General features: G+C 35.9%; 1 protein-coding gene across 2 annotated transcripts in view; it reads left to right on the plus strand.

Moving 5' to 3' along the window:
* SYT1 (synaptotagmin 1) overlaps positions 1 to 23184 on the plus strand; it is a 337461-nt gene that overhangs the window by 165770 nt on the left and 148507 nt on the right. The gene's annotated exons all lie outside the window — the stretch shown is intronic.

Genomic DNA, 23184 nt, shown 5'->3' on the forward strand with positions numbered 1-23184 from the left:
GCACCATCTTTGACAATGATTGTTCCATAAATGTATGTACTGCCAAAAAGTGATGACACAGATAAGCCTGACTGTGAAGTGAGGAGTATTTTTCTCTGGTAAGATAGGGCTTGTGAAAGTCTGGTACACAGACATGATCAAATTTTATTTTGAGTTGAATGTCTGATTGCAACTCTATACATTCAGTTTGAAAATTCTCAAGTAATGTATTTATGTCGACTGAAAAAGGAGTCACAAATAAACCAACAAATTGATGATTTTTTGGGCAATCTTGAAAACTATTCTCAAATTCTTTTGTCAAAATGCTGCATATTTTTCACTGTTCACAGGACTATGTTTAGCCAATTTATCAAAATACATGCAATTATTTGCCATAACTTGATCTTGCCATTATGTAAGTTTCATTTCAAATGCTGTTATTGTCTGAAACATTGCACAGATAAGGTGATTTTCACCTTGAAGACACATGTTTATCTCCTTTAAACGAGAGATCAAATCCACCAAAAATGCTAAATCTATGAGTCATTTTTAATCCTCATATTCTGGCACAAATTTTCTTTTTGATTCCATTAAGGACTTCATTTCACTTTGCAAAGTCTTTATAGCATTTTTCCCCAACTTAGCCACCCTCCTTCAGAAAAGCAAATAATGACCCCATAATCACATCCATACTTTTAATGAATTCCTAGAATTGGCGATGATTCAGTCCCTTGGACTTTATGAAATTCACAGCTTTGATTATGATTTGCATGACATTATCCAATTTTAAAGCTTTTGCACATAAATTTTCTTGATGTCTGATGCAGTGGTATTTCATCAAACGTGAGATACTGGTGGTAATTGCAGCATATTCCATTAATCTTTTAAGTCCCTCTTTTTTACCAGCCATCACTGGGGCACGCCTGCTGCCGTGCCACATGGCGGCTCTGCTCCCGAAGATCAACCCGTCACTCAGCACCAACCAAACATCGGTGCACCACTAACCCTGTCTGGCTGAAACCAGGGTACGGGAAGGGGACAGTGAAGTGCCAACTCAAGTGATGGGAAGTACGTTCATGGATTTTGATAGATTGGCTAACCATAGTCCTGTGAACACCAAAAAATACACAGCCGTGCTTTCCATTTTGACAAAAGAATTTGAGAATAGGTTTCAAGACTGCCCAAAAAATCATCAATTTGTTGGTTTATTTGTGACTCCCTTTTCAGTTGACATAAATACATTACTTGAGAATTTTCAAACTGAATGTATAGAGTTGCAATCAAAAATTAGATCATGTGTCTTTACTAGACTTTTATAAGCCCTGTCTTATCAGAGAGGAATATCCCTCATTTCAGAGTCACCACTTTTTGGCAGTACATACATTTGTGAACAATTGTTTTCAAGGATGAAGCACAGGAAGAGTAAAATTTCATCAAAATCTCTGACAAACACTTTGAGAACTCACTAGGAATGGCAACTACTGCCATCGAACCAGGGACTGATGCATTATTTCTATAAAAACGAGGTCACATATCCTACAAGTTGTATGGTTTTGTTGTTTTTTTTTTATATGTTTTAATAAAAAAAAACATTTTTTAAAGTTTTGTTACTAGCATACATTATTTATATTATATATTTTATGAGAGCTGCTCTGAAAGTAATATTTCTTATTTTATGATATTGGCCAGCGGCATTAGAGGCAGATGTTGGTGGTGTGGCAGTAAAGGTTGAACCTTCCCACCAATATTCCATTATATTTTGTTGCCATGTGACAGATGGCAGCAGAGGGGCAGTCTGACAAAATGGTGTCCGACATGGAAGTGCAGATGAAACAAAGGTGTGTCATTGAATTCCTCCATGCAGAAAAAATGTCACCCACTGACGTTAATAGACACTTGCTGAAGGTTTATGGAGACCAAAGAGTGGATGTGAGCAAAGTGAGGCAATGAACGTTGCATTTCAGCAATGTCAATGGTGACAGTGGGGCAACTGAACTGGTACAGATTTCCAGGAGTGCAGCATGCACTGTTGTTCATTGCTGGTGAAAATGCAAAGCTAATGGTCATGACTTTGTTGCAAAATAGTGTTTTGTAGCTGAGAATGTGCTCTAACGAATAGTGTTATTATGCTCTTTGTTGCTGTCGTAGTTTCCATGGAAATAATTAGGAGACATTATTTTCAGAGCAACCTTTGTAAAGGCAGCCCTAGACAACTCCTTTTCATTCGCTGTGGCCCAGGCAATCCAAAAGTTTGAATACCCATGGCTTACACTGAGTAGTTAGCAATAGGATATTGGAATATGTCATTTTTAGTCCTAGCTACATACATCACTTACAGTAAATAACTTATAAATTGTTATGAGTTCTTATAAATCACAGAAAAAAATCAAAGCCAAATATTTTTTAAAAAGAGGAGAACTGAGCTCTTTTTACTTCCTTATACAAACATTTTAGATCAGCAGTATAAACATATTTTGGTATAAATACTTTAATATTTTTCATTTTTAGCTTATCACTATACCACCTTTCTTTAATAAATCATCTTTAAATAAAGCTATTGCTAAATATCTGCACATATCTCTAAGATATATGCATAAACAAGGATAGATAAAGAATTCATATCAACAAAATTAAAAGCAAACTATGTCTACTGTTCATGGTACAGAGATTTGCAACCATTTGCTTTAAACTACAGATTTAAAATACAGATTATATATATATCCTCCATTTAAAAATACTCTTTTATACTAATGTTTATTTTGTTTAATTTACCATATGACAAAAATAAATAGGCACAGTATAATGCTTGGCTGGGCCTGTTTATATTGCAGTACCTTCTAAAAGAATCAGAATGTATTCCAAGGCATGAGTCAGTATTTTTAGGCATTTTCTTTTTCCCTGTCCCACTGAATGGCTTTGTGAGAATTCTGCAGGTGGTTAAGTGAGCATGATGCCAAAAGGACTGCAGTCAGTAAATACACTGAAGTAAGAAAATAAAATGTTCAAGAATGTTTCAAATTTGCTTTCATCGTATTTTTTCACTCTCTTTCTTGACTATTAAGTAAGAAAGGGTAATTATAAATGACTTAAAAAATGAATGCATCATACTAATTAAAATGTATTTGAGCATTTGATTTGAGCACTACAATTCTATGGTTTTGCAGATTAGTGTTGGTCTCAAGGTGAGAAAATCTACCCAGTGAGCAGACTTGATTATCATTAATGCTATTTTACTTTTTATTATCTGTATTAACATTTTTTAATGAAAACCTGCCACAATTTGGATGTCGCTCTGCTGATCTCACTGGAGTAACAGTGGCACTCCAATTTGGGCAGAGCTGGGCTGTGCGGAAAATGAGTTTCAGTCTGAGCATCAGGGGACGATGGTAATTTATGCCACCTGGCCATAATGCCGTCACATATGTGCAAGCTGATGTGAGGTTTGCTCTGACTGCTCTACTGGTAATAAGTAGTGGGAGCCATACAAGAGCGAGAAATGTGAAGGGAATTCATGCCTGTCCACATCTGGTTGCTTTTCAGCTTTCTCTATGCTCAGACAGGTGGACATTATGCTTGGGCAGTTTCTGGATCAATTATAAAAATTACTTATGATCATGTGTGAGACCAGTGGCATCTCTTACAATTTTCTGTGTACTCTGTTTTCCAAACAAGGCCTTCATGAATAAGGAGCACTATAAGGAAGAAAAAAATAAAAAAAGAGAGAGAACATGAAAAAAGAAGATAAAAAGATAATATTTAAAAGCTCATTCTGCGTTCTGAATGGTTGTTATTACTGAATTGTCCCTCCTTGATTTTTGGATCAGCAGAAGGCTAGTGTGCAGATGCACAAAGCAAAAAGTGCTCTCTGACTGCTAAGAAAAATAAAAAATAAAAAATAAAATCATCATGAACTCATCTGTAGCATAATAAACAATTTCACCCCTAGTCTGTAACAGTTAACAAATTCTCTGTGGTATAAAATAGGACTACATGAGTAGCAATCAAACTTGGATATTTATAGCTGCAGTATGCAAGACTTTTTCCCAATCATTTACACAGAATCACAGAATCACAGACTGGCCCAGGTTGGAAGGGACCTCAAGGATCATGAAGCACCATCCCCCCCGCCACAGGCAGGGTCACCAACCTCCACATTTAATACTAGACCAGGCTGTCCAGTGCCCCATCCAATCTGACCTTGAATACCTCCAAGGATGGGGCATCCACAACCTCTCCAGGCAGCCTGCGCCAGCACCTCACCACTCTTATAGTTAAAAACTTCCCCCTGATATCCAACATAAATCTTACCTACTTAACTTAAAACCATTTCCCTTGCCCTGCTGTTAGCTAACCTTTCAGAATTGAAAGGGTAGTCCTTCAAGAGTACTTTAGTTCTTGGTGGTTCTTTTGGGAAGGAGACATAAAAACAGAAGTTTTTCTGATGTTTCTGGTACTAATTCCAATTTCTGGTGTTGGTAGTTGAGAAAAGGTAGGGAGGTTCTTGTCAACATCAGCAGTCCCAGCTGCAAGACCAGTGCAGGAAATATAAAACCCTGGATGACTTTCCATAGTTGATGTATTATGGAACCTACAGATGCATGTAAGGTCCTGCTTTTTCTCGTCAGGTACTTGTTTTTATTCATTATGTCTTGTGAAAGCTCTATCTGAGCAGGAAGCCTATGACAAAGGGGAATATAGTTAAATATCTTCAATGTATAAAACACATCAGAAGAAAACATTAAGTTAATTTTCAAGACCTCATGACAGGTGCCAATAAACACTGAAATCTTTGCCATTTTGTCTAAACTACTTTTTGAATCTACTGTTATGGTTGAGCTGTCTAATGTATAGCAAACATAAAGACAGACCAAGGTATCAGTGAAAAACAAGCTTTTCCATATCAGCTGTGGAGGAAGAGCCCTTCTCTGAAGCTCTTTCAATTGCTCTACTTTTCTGCGCAGCTGTGGAGATAGAGGTTCAAACGAGGGGGGTGAACATGGTCAAGTCACCTCGTTCCCAGTCTTGCCTGGTTCTGTATCTGTAGAAAATGCAGACTGACTTCCTGACTCCTCTTACTGTAAGTACTTCTATTTGCTTGTACTACAACACCCTTCGCAAAAGAGACCCAGACTTTTGTGCTATCTGTGCTGTGGAAATTAAGACAAGGCATTTCATTGTATTAATTAATTTAAAGGAGCAATTACTATAGTAATTGGCTGCTTACTTAAGAACTATTAAAAATGAGAACATTTGTGAAGAAAGGCTAGCTGGAATTAAAATGGAGGAGGAAGCAGAATGCAACACAATGAAGGCAAAGAACATAAAAAACTTCAACACAGCAAACAAGAATCTGGGTTACTTACAGCATGTCTTTGATTCACAGTGGTGAAATGTTTTCCTTGAGTGCTAAGAACAGCATTCGGAGTGTGCAGAATGATATAAAATTTGATGTGGTGTGAGTGCAGTGTGCATCACAGGTGAGAGAATAAACATGCAGCCTTCTTTTCAAATAGGGCGGCAGACAGCAGCAGTGTGCCTTGCAGCTTGCTGCTCTCACGCCAAGTTGCTATGTTTGCTTTGTAGTTCTTTGGCACCCTGTGCCATAAATCCCAGTACAGGAGCACAACGTCTTAGCTTGCTGCAAACTAGGCACGTCAGCACAGCCCTGGGAAGGCATGGCTTTGTCCAACAGTGTCGGCATTCCCTGTCTTCTCACTTGCCCTCCTGTTGGGTTGGAAGGGAGAAAAGAGCCTTTGCTAGCTTGGGCTCAGTTTAACTACGTGGGTGACCACCATGTAGGGGATGAATTAGAGTCCTGAGACTTGACATTGTTATATTACAATCCCATATATAAAAAAAAATTCTCCCCATCATTCCATCAAACTTTTGCCTACAGATGTGTACAATGTTATTTACCTATATTTTTGTCCTTTAGTGTTGAACTTCTTTGCTTCCTGCCACTAAGATCAAAGCTGTCTAGTTTCTCTGTCTGCTGTCACTGGATCTCATGACAGGGACTTCCAGTGAGACAGTGCATTTTACTAATCTAGCAAAAAGATAAGATAGTGAAAAACTATTAGTTCACCGCAGTACTAATAAATACAATTCTTTCATAGTGAAGGTCAGTGAGCATCAAGGAGAATGTAAAGAATTAATGGGGCCACACAAGAATAGGGAAAAGAATAAGGAAGAAATGAAGGCAGTACCTCCCCTTTTTTCTATCACTTCCTTACAGCTCCCCACTTTGAGATTACAAACCCAAGTCATACGGACTTTTTTCTAGTGTCCCAGTTTGTCTTGTGAAAACTATTTCCTTTCCATGCAGAATTTGCTTCTTCTTCCATTTCCTTAAACTGCAGAGCCACAACCTGGGTGCTACCCCTCAGACACTAGGGATCAGGACTGACACCACCATGGTGTTAAGCAATAATTAGTTATTTTTGCTATACAGTATTCCTAACCTGATATCTGCAAAATAATGAAATTGTTAAGAATATGTGGCTGTAGCTTTCACCAGACAAAAAATAATTGTTCCTTGTTCAAATGTCAGCTGTGGGATTGCTAGTTACAGAGTACATTTTTTAGGTTTGACCACACGGTGAGTGTTTTGCATGCAAATGACCTGAGCTGCATCACCAAAGGAGCAGGCTCGGTCTCCACAAGTTCTTTATCAAGTCCTTACATTGCTCTGTGCTTTTCTACCCTTGTCTTGCATAATTTCCTACTCTATTCCTACTGCTTACAGTTTGTATCCCTACAGATTGGAATGTTTCATTTCCTGAAGGAAATAATCAATCACTTATTTTCCGTTTTAAGACACCTTGTTTTACTGTTCCTGATGTTCTTGTGAATTCATGCAACTGCAGCAGTGTTCAATAAGTGTAATATAAATCATAGAGGAGCTTAAAGATGAAGCATAGAGACAAACTCCAAAAGAAAATGAAAACACAAAATAGAATAGAATCATGGAATCATAGAATTTCTTAGGTTGGAAAAGACCTTCAAGATCAAGTCCAACCACAGCCTAACCATACTATGCTAACTCTAACAACCCTCCACTAAATCATGTCCCTGAGTACCACATCCAAATGGTTTTTAAACATATCCAGAGATGGTGACTCAACCACCTCCCTGGGGAGCTTATTCCAGTGCTCAACAACCCTCTCTGTAAAGAAGCCTGTAAAGAAGTGTTTCCTGACATCCAACCTAAACTTAGCCTGGCACAACTTGAGGCCATTTCCCCTCATCCTGTCACCTGTCACCAGTGAGAAGAGACCAACACCGCTCTTGCTGTAAGCACCTTTCAGATATTGTAAGAGAGCAATAAGGTCTCCCCTCAGTCTCCTTTTTGTCAAGCTAAACAGCCCCAGTTCCTTTAGTCACTCGTTTACCCCAATTTAAATACTAAGAAATGATGAATTTGCTTCAAGAGTGTAATAAAATAGTTAGAATAATGTCTTTTTTTTCCTAATACTTTCTAAGATATTAAAATGGCAAAGTCTGTTGTTTTATAACTTACGCAGAAGTTGTACAAAAGAAATGAATTCACAAAGATAAGATTGTCCTAATTTTGTAGAACAACTACTCTCCAACGTGATTTTAATTATTCATCATTAAAGCATATCCATATTTGCATATGTGTATGTGTGTGTATTATGTGTGATATTATGACGTGGTAATAATATATTATCTTACTATTACTGTTCATTAGGTTAAACAGTCTGTGTCATTGCTTTTAGTTTCCTCTGCTAGTGGATTTGGATGTGCACAAGGACCCAGCTTCACTACAGATAGGGAATTAGCATATTGTTTCTTGGGGAATGCCCTTGAATGTGCCTGAGTATCTGTCTTATGTAAGACGTGAGCAGCATTGCTTAAGGAAAGAGTGGAAGTGTGTTTCGAGCAGTATGCAGCAATCCTGTGTTGCTGTGCATGCTTTGAAACCTCAGGAAAGCTCTTTAAACCTTTAGGATCATTGTTCAGTGAGTAGCAAGCAGCAGCGGTGGGCAGGTTTGTCACCCGGAAAGTTGGTGCGAGGTCAGTTTGCACAGCATTTTAGTAGAGATTCAAAGAGGGTCCATGCAGGAGGCCGGGAACAAATCTGATCTCACTCTTTCACTCTGTGGAATGAAAAGGAAACCTAAGGTTTTTATACTGCCTCTATATGGAGGGTGACAGCAGGGTGTGATGTGCTGGGGGGAATAATATACAATGTAAATTTTCTAAATTTGGCGCTTTTTTTTTTTTTCATACTTTGTATTTATTTTCAGAAGTATATTATTTAAGTAGGTATGTGACTGACAACCTTGCTGAACATTAAATGCTACCAAAAATCAACCTTGATGTGACCAACTAAGAGAGACAGGCAACATGACTTTTTATTAATATCACATGCCAGGGAACATTGTGTCACCTGCTAAGATGAATAGAACAAAGTGTTTCTTTTTGGCACAAAGCTTAGGAATGGAGAAAATTGCAATCAATCAATTACAGCAGTGTTAGTGAAAATTAGGTGAAAAAATTTAAGAGAAACCAAGAAACATAACTGTGTAACTATCTCCCATTATATCTCATTCAGCTCATATGCAATCGACTGTGAGATTTTTTTTATTCTCATCACACTTTTAATCAAGACTTTATTGTGAGAAATAGAATTCCATTGAAATGCCCATAAACTATTGCTTGAAGGCCCTTTTTCCTATGTATATCAAATTTGAGAATGTCTGCATGTGCATATAATGTAGCATATTTTAATATATTTATTCATGGTAGTCACATCAGACACAGAAGGAAGTATGAAATTTTTCTTTGACCTTGGTAATAAAAGATGGCAGGCTACAAAGCTATAAGGAACAGTGGTCCGTATCAACATGTGCCACTTTGTACTTGGAGCAAATCCAACTGGTGACAGCAGGTGTTTGAATCAGGTACACAAAACAAGAAGCCAAACATACAGTTTGTAGGTGTGTTTAATTTTCAATTGAAAAAGAACTCTTATTGCTGTGTAATTTATTTGAGATAACATTTCACTATATAGAGATATTTCTATGGTATCCTTGTTGCATTAATTTTCCATTAAATAATATTACCAAGAACTTTTTATTCCCAACTGAGGAACAGCACATGTAAGTACACTTGTGCCTCCCTGTATGTGTAGCTGAGTGATCATTTGTATGCTGTGCTCTCAGTATTTCTACTTGATTAAAAATTGGCATCGCACCTGTGAAGGAAAGAAGAGTTGACATTAGATTAAACTTGCAAACAAATAATGACACTTCATTTTAATTTTATTTTTCTTCTTATTTTATTACAATATAGCAAATGTTTGCTGTTTGTAGATTTTCCTTTTCTTAGTGAAGAAAACATGTCTGCCATTGTAATCTATTTATGATCAATATCCTTGGCAAGCATTCAAACCAGTTGTCACTGTGACTGTTACCACAGGTATGGCCTTTTTTCCTCTTGAAAATCAAGAGGGCTAAACATCACTTGGCTTTGCCTTTCTACATAAACATTAAAATAAGAATCGTAAGTACTGGGAAAGCCAAAATTACAATGATGAGAGAAAATACATTCAAGCTCAAAGTCACAAGGTATTTCTAAGTCTTCATTCAGGAGGTTTTAGAATTCCTAAAGATCTTTGTACCTATGGATCATCTTGCTCCAGCAGCAAAAAATGACATCTGTAGTAAAAGAGATTTTGAGAGTCTCGGGAACAAAAGCTGGTCTACGTGACACCTGAAGAACCCAAAGTTATCATCTGGAATAGATTGTTGTGTGTTTTGTATTGTTTCTTACAGTGAATGGAGGCAGTTTCTGGTCTTACAGAATTGTTATTTGCAGAATTGTTATTTGCAGGTCTTACAGAATTTGTTATTAGCAATTGTTAATTGTTAATGAAGCAATTACTGATTTTAATTACTTCTCAAAAACAATGCAATGTTACAGATGAAGTTCTGATTCTCTTTCAGATAGTATGTCATGCACTGGGCTAGATTTCATATATATTCATATAGTTATGTAACTATAAATCTGGATTAGCTCTATTGTAATTAATGTAATTATTTTTTTGAGTTCCTATGTGTTCTCAGTACATATGTGTCCTCACATGAGATTTCTTAACATTTTTAGATGAAAAATGCTAAAAAAAATATATAGAAATGACGTCTAATATTTACTCACTCAGAATCTCAGTGATTAAGTAAAGGAACATCTAGGGGTTTATTTCCTTTAAGTGTGTACTTTAATTGCAGCTAAGCTGTTTTTACAAGCACTGAGACCTGATAAAAGTGTTTGTTTACTTCTTTTCCTGTTACAGACTTCCTTTCTAGTACTACAGAATAATTCTCTTATTTGGGAATCTAGTTTTTTATCTGATTAATAATTTTGCTTTCCCATTTGTGATTACTGAATAACTTGCAATCTTTCACTTAATTTCCTGTATGAAATAGATCTCCTAATCCCTAACTCTAAATCAAAGCATTTCAAATTAAAGTATTTATGTTAATTTCCATCACAGTTTTGTTCATTCTATTATCAAACTGTAGGAAACAGTGCTTATTGGAAAGAACAAAGCAAATAATCATAAATTTTATTTCAACTGATATTTATTCTTCCCCATCCATTCCTATACAAATTGTAGTTTGCTTTGGTCATATATTGTAGTTTGCTTATGACTTTGTTTACAAACTATGTAAAAGGCAAGAGCATATTTACAGCAGTGATTGCCAGTACCTCACCAAATGGGACATAATGTTTTGAGCTGCTAGCCCAGCCAAATATAAAACAAATCTGCCCATGGAAGTTTAAGGAGAACTTTTGCTCCTTGTTTATGATACCACACAAATTTTATTAGCTTCATCCTGTGTAAAATGAATAAGGACAGGTTTAGGCGTACAGATGAATACAAGCACACATGCACACACACATGCATATATGCACACAAATATTTATGTGCAAATATTCTTATAACAGACTTCCAGCCACAGTGTCATTTTGCCTTCCAAGATGACTGTATGTAGCTGGAATATTGTGAATACTGTGGCAACAAAACTTGGGAGTGTTTTAGCTGTGTATCACCAGACTGCTGGGACTTCTGAGCATTATGATATTGTCTGCTTTATTGTCTGTCTCACTTACCAGTTCCCTAATGATTATATGTGCTTTAATTTTCTCCCCTTAATGACAGGTAAGTCTGAAAAAAAATCTATTTTGCATTTTCTAATATACTGTATTGTTTTTTATTGAAAGATAAATTTAAACAAAAGTATAACAATAAAATTTATCCTTGAAATAATATTTCACCTTGTGACATGCATAAGCTCTTACAAATAACACTATTATTATAGGATAAGTGTTGGAACAGGGAGATAAACTGGAGGAAAACAATAAGTGTTAAAGAAAAATGTATCAATTTTTGGAAATTCTGATAACAGACTCGATGGCTACAGATCCTGAAATCTCCCTCCCAAATCTGAATGCTGATAGATGAGGTATTTTCTTAAAGAGCATTGTTGATTAATAAGAGATATAAGAGCATATATATAATTGCATATATTTTCAATGCAAGAGTCTGGAAAACATTTAGAAAAACAATAGAGAACCTGTCTGCTTATGGCTGGTACTGTTTTATGTTGAAAAAGAGCAATACAATTATCATTCAGAATATGACATTTTGTTCAGTGAGATAATAAGAGTCAGTGGAACATGGACTAAACTTTATTATCTCTTGTATTCTTTGTCTTCTCTATGTGAAAAAGAGGAGGAAAAAAAATTGAGGTCCATATGTAAAGTAAGGCAGCCTCGCTCAACAGAAGCAATACAAGGGATCAATGTTCTGTACATGCTGGAGGAGGGACAGAAAAGTCCTTCAGTTGGAAAGATCTGTATTAAAGTCTTTGGTGATATTGGAGGAGGAGAAAAAATTAACATCAATATTAAGGTGCAGTTGGGTTGGATCAGAAGTCTTGATGACCAAGTCTTGATGGAACAGGATAATGTAAATTGCTGCAGGTATAATTATGAAAGTAATTGCAATGCAGTACAAGTACTAAAAAAAAAAAAAAAAAAAAAAGAAAGGAAGAAAGGAAAGAAAGAAAGAAAAAGAAAAAGAAAGAAAGAAAGAAAGAAAGAAAGAAAGAAAGAAAGAAAGAAAGAAAGAAAGAAAGAAAGAAAGAAAGAAAGAAAGAAAGAAAGAAAGAAAGAAAGAAAGAAAGAAATTAAAGAATTGCAAAGCAAATAAAATCATGAGCAGCCAAAAGACAAAAAGTTTGCGATAAATAGTTCATTTAGACCTGCAGTGCTGTGTGGGCAAAATTGGATTGCAATCATAGCCATTTCAAAAATGAAAACATTAAGAGAAAAGGAAATTGGACAGAAATGGCATGGAAATTACAGCCTTTGATCCGTTTTTGAAGAACCTTTTATGAGACATCATCATGAGTGGGCAGCAAATTCTTTCCAATCTCCTCTTAAAGCACTTGTGAAAGCTTGGAGACCACGAGACTGAAATAGCGTTTAAGCACAGATTGTGGGAGCGTATCTCTCTCTTCTGACCTTTTTTAGCTTTTAAGCAGCACAAAATTTTTAGCGCTGTAATACAGAATGTATATAATATGTGCAATTATATAGAACACAGCCCAATGAAAAAGAAAGGAAAATATTTTCTGTAATGGCATTAGTGGCATTAGTCTTTCATCAATTTTGTGTTAATAATTAAGAATTGTAGGTTGGGAATGGCTGTATGCTGTTTTTAGAGATGTGTTAGATAGAAGTGCAGGGTTCTTTTTGCAGCTTATGCTTTTGAGGTCTCACGTAGTCGGGGCTGAGTACCTCCCTATCCAAACTTGCCTTGAGTTATGTACCTGAACAAGGATGTGTCTTCTTAATATTGCATTGGTTTCCGCCTTCCGGGTATTCCACCTCTCTTGAGGTAATTATGAATTCTAAATGTGAAAATTCAGTGTATATTCAGAGAAAAGAGGTAAATTGTTAACATGGAAATATACTGTAATTGCCAAAGCATAGTCCAGCTCTGTATTAGCTAAAATTAGATTAAGCTCTGAGGCTATAAAACAAAGATGATCATAGACTTGTTCAATCACTATTAAAATATCTGTAATTCTGTTGTAAAACATTAATGTATGGATGTATTTGGCAGTGTTCCTTATTAAATACCAGTAATTAAAATCAAAATACATTGGGTTAGCCGTCCCATTCGGTAAAGTCTGAGTAATTATCTTTCAGGTAATTGGTCAGATTAGTAACTGCACATAAAATGAACTTAGATAATTGTCGATGAGAAGAAATATGTTACATCCTGATTTGAAGGATCATGATTGCTGTCACATAAAAGAATAAGCATGCTATTTTACATTTCAGTAAACAACAGCTGGATTCTTCCAAGAGTGCTGCTTAAATCAGATTCAAGCTGCCTGAAGCAAAATCCCTGTTTATTTTCTTATTTTATTTGACTTGACTGGGTTCTGTTTTCATTAACATTTTCTATCTGACCTTTTGAATTAGAGAACCTTTTTATTGTACAGAAAAAGTCAAGTTTTCTTTGAATTTATGAAATTTAGGATCTCTTCTACTTTTTATCTTTCCATAGCATTGTTAGGTGGAAAATACTGTCCAGTATACCCTAATAAAGATTACAGGAGAACTAAATATAAACAAAGAAAAAAAAAATGTTTCCTCATTTGTGGACTATTTGATTTTTTATTTTCTTATTGGTTTATTAAATGGAAGGTAGAGACAGAGCTCTGTCCTGCTCTGCTGCTGTTGCTATAATCATTATTAATCATTTATATAGTTTATATATAGCTACTGTTCACATCTTAGGCAAATAAATATGTCATCTCATCCATGACCTGAAGTGTTTGCAATCTAAAATTACACACACACACACACACACACACACACACACAAAAAAAAAAAACACCCCAAAAATAGCAGTTGGCTGTAGGGATGGGAGACTTGGAACAATAATGTCACTGTTTATATGCTGTCTTCTTACCATGTTCAGGTTGAAATTCCTGCTTCTCACAGACTGACAGAATTGTTAAAATTGAAAGCGATCACTTGAAATCTAGTCAGGGTCTAGTCCAACAAAGTCTACAAGCTCGTACTTTCCAGCCAAGCAGCCCCCAGCTCCTGCTGTGGTTATTCCTCCCCAAGTGCAGAATTTTTACTTCTCTGTGCTGAATTTCATGAAGTTCCTAACAGCCCATTTGTCCAGCCAATCAAGATCTTTCTGGATGTCAGTATGAACCTCTGTTGTATCTGCCACTCCCCCCAGTTTTATGTCATCTGCACATGTGCTGAGGGTACACTCTACGTCATCATCCAGATCGTTAATGATTATGTTAAACAGGACTGGACCCAGTACTGACCTCTGGAGTGCAACTGCTAGTTAGTTATTGGTCTTCCAGTGAGAATGTTCCACTAATCAACAACACCCTCTGGATTCAGGCATTCAATTAATTTTCAGTCTTCACTGTCTTCCCACCAGCACATAATTCATCCGTTTCTCTATGAGGATCTTAAAAAAGATAGTGTTGAAAGCCTTACTGAAATAAAGGTTGAAAAGATCCACTGCTCTTCCACCATCTACCAAGCCGTTAAGAAGGCCATCAGTTTGGTCAAAGCATGACTACCTATTGGTGAATCTATGCTGACTACGCCCAATCATCCTCCATTTCTTCATGAGTCTAGAAATGGTTTCAAGAATCAACTGTTCCATCACCTTCCCAGAGATGAAAGTGAGAGAGCTCTTCTTCCTGCCCATCTTGATGTGGAGCCCAGTCTTTATGTTGTTCTCCTAATTGGTATGGTATCTTTCAGAATCAGACAGCTCCCTCTGCATTTGTGGATGCATCCAATCAAGGCCCATGGACTCACTTATGTCCTCTTCGGACAAGGGTCCATCTTCCTTGCTCTGGCCTTTCTCACTGGTCTCCAAGACCTGGGATTCCTAAAGGCTGGTATGGCTAGTATAGATCAAGGTAAAGAAGGCATACAGTACCTCAGTGTAGACTCCATTTTCCCTTTCTTTTGTCACCTTTGTATTTATAGAAGCCCTTCTTTCTGCCTTTGAAGTACCTTGCAAGGTTCAATTCTAGGTAGGGTTTGACTTCCCAGAATGTATCTCTGCTTGCATGCTCAAGAGGTCTTCCTCCCAGGTTGTCACTGCCTGCTTCCACCCTCAGTAGGCTTCCTTTTTGCATCTGAATTTTACTCTTTGTTCATCCATGCAGTCCTCCTGGCATTCTTGCCTCACTTCCAGTTCTTTGGGATGAAGCAGTCACAGCTTTTGCCATGGACAGTCTCAGCTCTCTCAGTCTGTCCTTATATGATGGATATTCCAGTCCCTGAATAATCTTTGTGGCACTTCTCTGGGCTCGTTCCAACTCATCCATGTCTCTCTTGAATTGAGGAGCACAGAACTGGATGCAGTCTTCCAGGTGTTGTCTCACCACTACTTTTTTACAGGTGGTCATAGCAAGAGTTTTAAGTAAGGGATGTGGTGAGAGCAGACTGATTAACATGTAACTAGGGAGCACTTTCATAAGCTTAAAAGAAAAGGGAATGCAAAAGGTCTGAACAGCCAACAGGAAAGTCACTGAAGTAGAAAGCACAACTAATTGGAAGCAGTGAAATAGAGCAGAAGGATGAGATAGATATATTGGGAAGGTGAGTGGGAGGGTGAGGATAAGAGGAAGTAGCTAAAGCTTGATTTAAAGTTAATTGAAGGCAATGGGAATCTTTTATGTTTATTTCAGCAAAATCCTTGTTAGAGAACAGGTTGTGTAAGTGGCAGGTTGTTAGAAATAAGACACACCCTTGTCTAGACCTCCAGTTTCCTGAAGTTCAGCCGAACAAGTGTCTCTGGGGCTTTGAACCTGATTTCTTAGATTGGTGGCTGATGGTTGCCTTGATACTTCATTGGGATGTGCTTGTAGGAGGGACTGGTTGTAATAAGAGCTGTTTCAGAACAATCTAATTTGTAATGGTAGTTCTTCCTGTTAAAAAAAATAATCTGCTTGATTGTGACCAAAGTAGATTAATCCTATTTTCCAAAGAGTGAGTACATTAACATATCTCTTCAGAACACAGAAAAGCTGCACAAAATGAAAACAGTGCCAAAGAAATGTTTTAAATTCTAAAAATCCTCACCAGGAAAATAAAAACCAAATTTGGATTTACTGCTTAAATTATACCTATTTTTTACCAAGCCACCGAACCGTTAAGAAATTAAATGGTCCTAATATGAGTAGCATCAGATTTAAGCAGACCTATTGTATGAGAACAGCACAACATGTTTTCTGTATGCATGAGTCCTGAACTCTGCTAGAAACACTCCTTTGTCCTTGGAGGACTGTTTGTTTGTTTTGCTTCTCTACTATTTCCATGTCTTTTTAATGTTATTTTATAGATAAGTTGAGATTCAACTGAATGTGCAAAACTCATGCCAATTATTCTGTTTGCTGCTATAAGCTCCAACTCTAAATCTTCAAAAACTGTTTCGGTTCTCTGTTGAAATCTCCTTGTTCAGGATCATTGCTGCTATGGTCATCTCCAGGCAGGAAATTGCTAACTTGATAGCAAATCTGTGTTTGGTCTTCCTGAAATGCTGTGATAAATACCTGTTTTGTTTGCTTAGTCTTCTGTGTAGAATCCACTAATCTTTGATTTGCAAGTCATGAGGATCTAGTACACCATTTTAAAAAAATCAAGTTTCTCAAAATTCTGCTTCTGAGTGCCACATGCTCTGGTATACCTAAGAGATTTATGTAAATTGTCCAGATTGTTGGCATATCAGATCTTCTGTAGATGGAAGAAAATGTTTATGAACAACGTTAATGAACAAGTAAAATACTTGTGAATAGTCCTTTGGCCCTCTTTCCACTAAATAAAAGCAGTTCTTGTTGTACCATTTCTATTGAACCACTGCTACAGATTTTCATGGATGTGAGAATACAGTATCTCCAGTGAAAAATACTTTCTTCTAGAGCACAAATATAAATTGTGCTCTAGATTATTAATGCAAATATCACTGCATGCAAGCGTGTGGAAAAAGGAGTAACTTATGACAGATCACTAACTGAAGCAATACTGTTCAACCAAGGATTTCATATAATTGCATAGGATTAAGTAGTAATAGGGAGTGAGGTATATTTCCTAAATATCTCTCTGTTTCCTCTATCTGGAGCAGTATGAAAGCATTTCAGCCTCTGATTATAAAATGGGGAATTACTTTAGTGGTAACTGAAAACAGATTGTACTTTATTTGTTTTGTTTTGAGGAGATGATGTGAGTCTGGGGTCAATTCCTTTTTTTCCCATTCTTACTAAAATGTTGTTTTAAGTTAGGGATTCTTATATTCTTTTCAAACTTCAAGCAGAAAATATGAAAAAATTGCTTTTAGTATCATTACAGGAATATCTCATAAAAAGATATCTGAAGTTTTAACATACTGACTTTTTCATTACCATAGCAGGTGGTCATTTTCATATAAATGAAACTTGTAAATAGCAACTCACCTTTTTCACATGGATTCAATTACAGTGAAGGCCAAGTGCAGGGAGAAAAAATCTTCCTTTTCATTCTGTCTCTAGCCAAACAAAATGAATTTTTAGATCTTATTTTTTTTTATACTGGTCATAGTCTAAATGCAAGAAAATAAAAATATAGAAAATAGAAAAATAGAATAATTCAAGCCGAAGTGAAATTTACTTTTTCTGTTTATAAGCTTTTAACATAACTTTCGGGTTTCTGAGAGAAACATATTAACTTGTGCTATGCTTTTCCATTTTCCTCACTTATTTTCTTGTTAAGAGTCACTCTCTTCATTTGGGTGAGTTGTTATTTCCCTGGCGTTATTATTTCCCTGGCTGCTGTCTTCTGGAGAACAAATTACAGTTTAATGCATGGCACCTCATAAACTTGGATTAATCTGATCTCATTTTAGGTGTATAAAAGTTAGACATCACATAATGACATGATAAAAAAGAGAGAGAATTATATAAAATATCATCTGTATATCTCTGTTTTCTCCATTCTCTTTTTCCTTTCCAGTCTGCTATTAGCTCAAACTCAGTATCCAAAGTCAAGTGAGAAAAGCTCTCTTTACCCAAAAAGCTCCAGTTAAAATGCTCATCTATCTACAGATTATTGAAGTAAAATGAAGAACAGGCAACACATAGTAATGATTTCAAATGATGTCCCTATCACTTTGAAATGCATCATGAAAGTTCATAGTATTTTATAGGGCCCGTGAAAGTTTAAATTATAGTTCCAAGTAAAATGGAATGTTTCTTGGAAAAGCACTGTAAGGTGCCCAGGCAACATTTTAAATTACAATTCTTAAGCACAGCTTAGGAGACAAGGAATACATCTTATCTTAGCAGTACAGCTTTTAACCTGTATGCCACTAACATCAGCAATGAAAATAAATACTGCTTATGCTAGGATTCCCTATTTAAACAGCACTTAAAGAAATTATTCCCCAGGATGAATTTACAAAGGTATCATTGGTATAGGCAAATGAAAGCACTGTCCTGGCTCAGTGCTGGAGCTGCTATCGTCAACTCATTGGGTTCCGCTGTAGAAAAGAGATAAAATAGCATGAAGAGTTTACACAAAATTGGTCAATTTAATTGGGGTCCTTCTAGCTCTTTAAATCTTTGTCTCTAGCAACCTGCTGGCAGACAAAGGTGGCAGTTTAAATCCTTGGCATTTCAGATTGGTCTAATCACAGCAGATGCAGACTTCCTCCATCAATGCCTGTTTTATTGCATTTATTGTGGTTGAGAAGAGTTCTAAAGAAGCAAGTACCTGTTCTTTGTTAAGAGTGATTCCCAAGATGGCCAATATATGTAGTAATTAGATTTTCAGTTACCCTGTCAAGTGCATCATGATTTAAATTGCCACGCTAACACTACTGAATTGTGTTCTAAGCATGAATTCTGTCCCAGGTACACAGGCAAGAACATGAATGTTGGAATTTATTGAAAAAAAAAAGTTCGATGTTACTTTAACATACAATTTGCACCTTTTGAAAATTACTGTTACTAAGCATAACCGCTGATGAGACATATGTATGCATTAATTAGTATGAGGACCAATAAGCATATTAAATCAGGCACATTATTTCTTTGCATATAAATTATAATATTATGGAAGAAAGGTTGCTGAGCTGGACACAGAAGTGCTAACAGCGATTTGTAAAACAATTTTTCTAATGAAGCTGATGATAAAAGGCTGTCTCAGAAGTAGACATTTAGCTTTAGGGAATCTTTCTCTTCTCTGTCCTTACCCTTCTGCACTCTATACTATCCTCATCCTATAGCATTCCAGTGTTTTGTACTTACTCTATTTGCAAACACAGGAGTTTGCATGTAGTTCTCCACGCTGTCTTTAAATAATAAAGATTCTGGAATTCCATTCTAGGTAGTTTTGGGGTACAATTTTTTTGTCTGTAGAGACATGAATGAGCTTGTTCCAGTGCCTGTGATAGGGAAGTGTGATATTATTCTATTTTGCAATTTCTCACCACAAACAGAACACATGAATCTATTGTGCTTTCCAGCTAAATAACCCATAAACTGGTACTTGAACTACAGAGTTGTCTGTAAGTTTTACATTCCTCTCACATAAACATTTACTGAAATCTAAGCCATAGGCAGTATTAAATATTACATTCACACCATTTCACATAATTCTTAACTAACAAACATTGCAAACCTTTCTACAGAATTGTAACACAACATTGATTTGTCACTAAAGAACAGTATCACTTATTTATACGGAGTACTTTATGAGTGGACATAGTTACACTAAATCTAATAGAAAAATATATTTACTTTCACTGCTTATATGTATATACAATATTCAACTCAATCTAGAAAACTTTAGAGGTAAAATTACTGTTTACTTTAATAATTCCTCAGAAAAGCAAGATTAAGGATTAACTATTTTATTTTAGCTTTCATTTTGATATTTCAAAATTCATTTTAATAATCAAGACAAAATAATTAAAGCACTTTTTTTGTTTTTAAGTAATGTGAATAATGAGCAATAATAATCCAGACAAGTTTTCTGAAATTATAACATATTTGGTTGAAGTTTTTTGTTGGATTTTTTAATTATTATTTTTCATGCCTATTTTCATTTCTTATTGCATGTATTGTATTTAAAATAATAATAATTAGAAAACCCACATCTTAATTAATAAGAAAATTAATAATTTACAGATGTCCTAGACTCAGAAAATGTTTTAAAAAATTGTGGTTTAAAGCATGCCTGGATAAAAATCATTTTTTTGTTTTCATATTCAGTTGTGACGTGGGCAAAAATAGACCGTTAGTCTGACCTCAGTAATATACAAGGGTTTAGAAGGTAATTTAACAGTAACTTTGATTAGGAGCATTGAGTCCTACTGGAATTAGCAAATATAGAGCATGCCAGACTAAGTTCACTGTGCTTTTTCGTGAAATAACTGTTTTTGTCTCAAGAAAGAAACCTCAGTAAACTTACCTGTATGGATTTTACACCATTTAATATGGGAACATCTTAGTTGTGTACAAGAGCAGTGACATGATTAACAAACTAGCAAAGGGGAGGAAACATGATGCTGAGCTTTATTTACAGTTTTGGGGCAGGGAGAAGGGCATCAAAACAATTCTTAAAGGAGCACAGGTCTTGGATCGTTATTTTTCCTGAACAACTGTTACCAGAAAGTAAGAAAACTAAAACAATTTGCTCTTGATACAAATTGGAAAGAGATGGCAGCTTGTAAAAGGAATGTGATCTCATCAAGGAAAGGGAGTAAGACTGAGAAGAGAGTAATTAAAAATTCATAGTATGTAAAAATACAGAATGAAAGGGAGTCAGTGATAAAATGTTCTACCTTGTCTGAGTTCTTATCCCTTGAAAACAACAAGGAAGAAAAAGAAAATATCTATCAGTTCATAGATGACTAGAGAAGCCACCATGTAAAACTGCAGGACTTCTAGGAGTTATTGAAGATACTCAGTAAAAATGGAGATCTGTCAATTAGCAACACAATTAAACTTGGAATGCTATCTACAATTCTTGCTATCATTCTTCCAGAGAGATAAATCTATATGAGAGCAGATGAAGAGAAAGTTTATTAAAATGATCGGGGAAGAGAAAAACTCATCGCATAATCAAGATCAGTTATGATCAGATGGCCATTGCAGTTGTCTTAATAGCCAGTTATTGGAAGGGGACTCTGGGGGTCAACACAGGCTGAATGAATTCCAATGAACCTCAAATGAATTCCAAAGAACTTCAAATGGAAAATATAAATGTAACATACTGTTTGAATCCCTGTGCTGTGTTTTCTATATTCCTTAAAATGCTATGTCAGAAATTGTTTGATACCAACTTTGACAATTTCTTAATCTTAGTTTTGTGCCAATTGTTTATAAATCCTACTTTAAACTTTTTTTTGTGTGGTGATTAAACAGTATTTTTCTGATCTAACATTTTAGTAGCTTGCAGCAGTGAATAGATATCTAAACTCTCTGTACGTTGGTGCTGTACCAACGTATTCAGAATCTACTAAGACATACTTAGGAAATAAATCCTTTTGTGTCCCATCAAAGCTCATATGAGCTTTCTTGGTAGATCGCTGCTGTGATAGAGCTAAATCCAAAGTTCAAGGCTAACATTTTAACTGCAGAATGGTACTTCTGGTTGCATTTATGCAGTTGCAAATTAAGTATAACTTCATTAGCAAAAAGATAGTAGTAGAGAATCCCTGGGAGCTCAGTCTTATCCCTTCTAAGTGTTGTGCTGCCCAGCTGTATTATTTCAGTATTTTTGTAAGGGGCTGATCAGTAAAGCACTCAGCTAAGTGCTAAATGGAGAAAGCAGCAAGAGTACTTGCTGAATGAAGTACCTTTTCTTCTAAAGACCTTCATTCTAGAATAATGTTAGGCTACTCTAATATTAAGGACTAGATTTTGGAGAAAGAAGTAGTCTAGTAATTTATTTAGAAATTTATTCTGAGGTGGACCTCCCACACATTTTCTATTGTTCAGGATTGTTCCAGGACTATAAACTCAGTATGCATCACATTGTACAGCTCTGGAAATACCAAATATGAGTCAATATTTATGGTGTTAATCTGGGCAATTCCAGCCAAGCACAGAAAAAACTTTGAAAAATATTGAAATTCAGCTAGTGTAAAAAGCTATGTCAGACTGAACTGCTTAGGCCAGGCCTTCACAGGGAGATGCAGATGGGTAAATAACAAGAAAATCCAGCAAAATAAATAATTTCACACAGATAATTGATCCTATTGCTCTGCTTCTGTGTAGAAGAGGGCCTGCACTGTTTAAAATGCTTGCTTTCATCTGGTAATTTGAGTTTGCTTCACAAATCTAAGGAAGTTGTATTAGCTGGGTAGCTTCCTCAGAGTTAAGGGCATACAGATTGGTCTTCATATATAAAAATATAGTAACATTAATTTGCACATTATATGAGATATTCAGGGTATTCAGACATGACATTAAATTGTCAACAGATTTTTCTGTTATTGAAAATCTCAAATATGGAAATAACTGTCAATTGAAAAAAAATAACCTTGATCTACTGTAATGACTCATTTCGAATTTGAGGAATTGCATGGGAGGCTTTTTTCTGTTTTGAAAAGAGTCGAGATGCTTGTTTGATCTAATCACCTCTTCTCTTGTCCTAGTGTGTGGAGGCTTTATTGTCATTGCATTGTTCAGGGAATTAAGTATACAAGGATGATTATCTGTCTTTATCTAGACATGTGTTGGTATTGGTATCTGAGAGCACCTGATATTCTCCTTCTTGCCTTGAAATTTCATTCCTTCCAATTTTCCTTCTAAGATATCAAACACAAAAAATAGTTCTAGAATGATCACTCCTGTAAATCTTTCTAAATTCTTCATTGCCCTTCAGAACTGGATCTCTTCATTTGTTCTTTATGCATTGTGAGCTGCCTGGCAAAATCATTTTATTAAGCTTTCAGCTTTTCTGTCATTGAATTTAAGAACAACAGCTCAGGCCTTCTGCCAAGTCAGTGTTTTGGGACTGGAATTGTCACTGTTTTTCTTTGTTGTTAAAAATAATATGATGTTCAAAGTTGAAGCCAAAGTCCCTTTTTGTAGACTAAATAATTATCTTGACATAATTTGTGGTTTTTAC

The sequence above is a fragment of the Meleagris gallopavo genome, chromosome 1, assembly GCF_905368555.1.
Source record: "Meleagris gallopavo chromosome 1, MGAL_WU_HG_1.1, whole genome shotgun sequence".
NCBI lineage: Eukaryota > Metazoa > Chordata > Aves > Galliformes > Phasianidae > Meleagris > Meleagris gallopavo.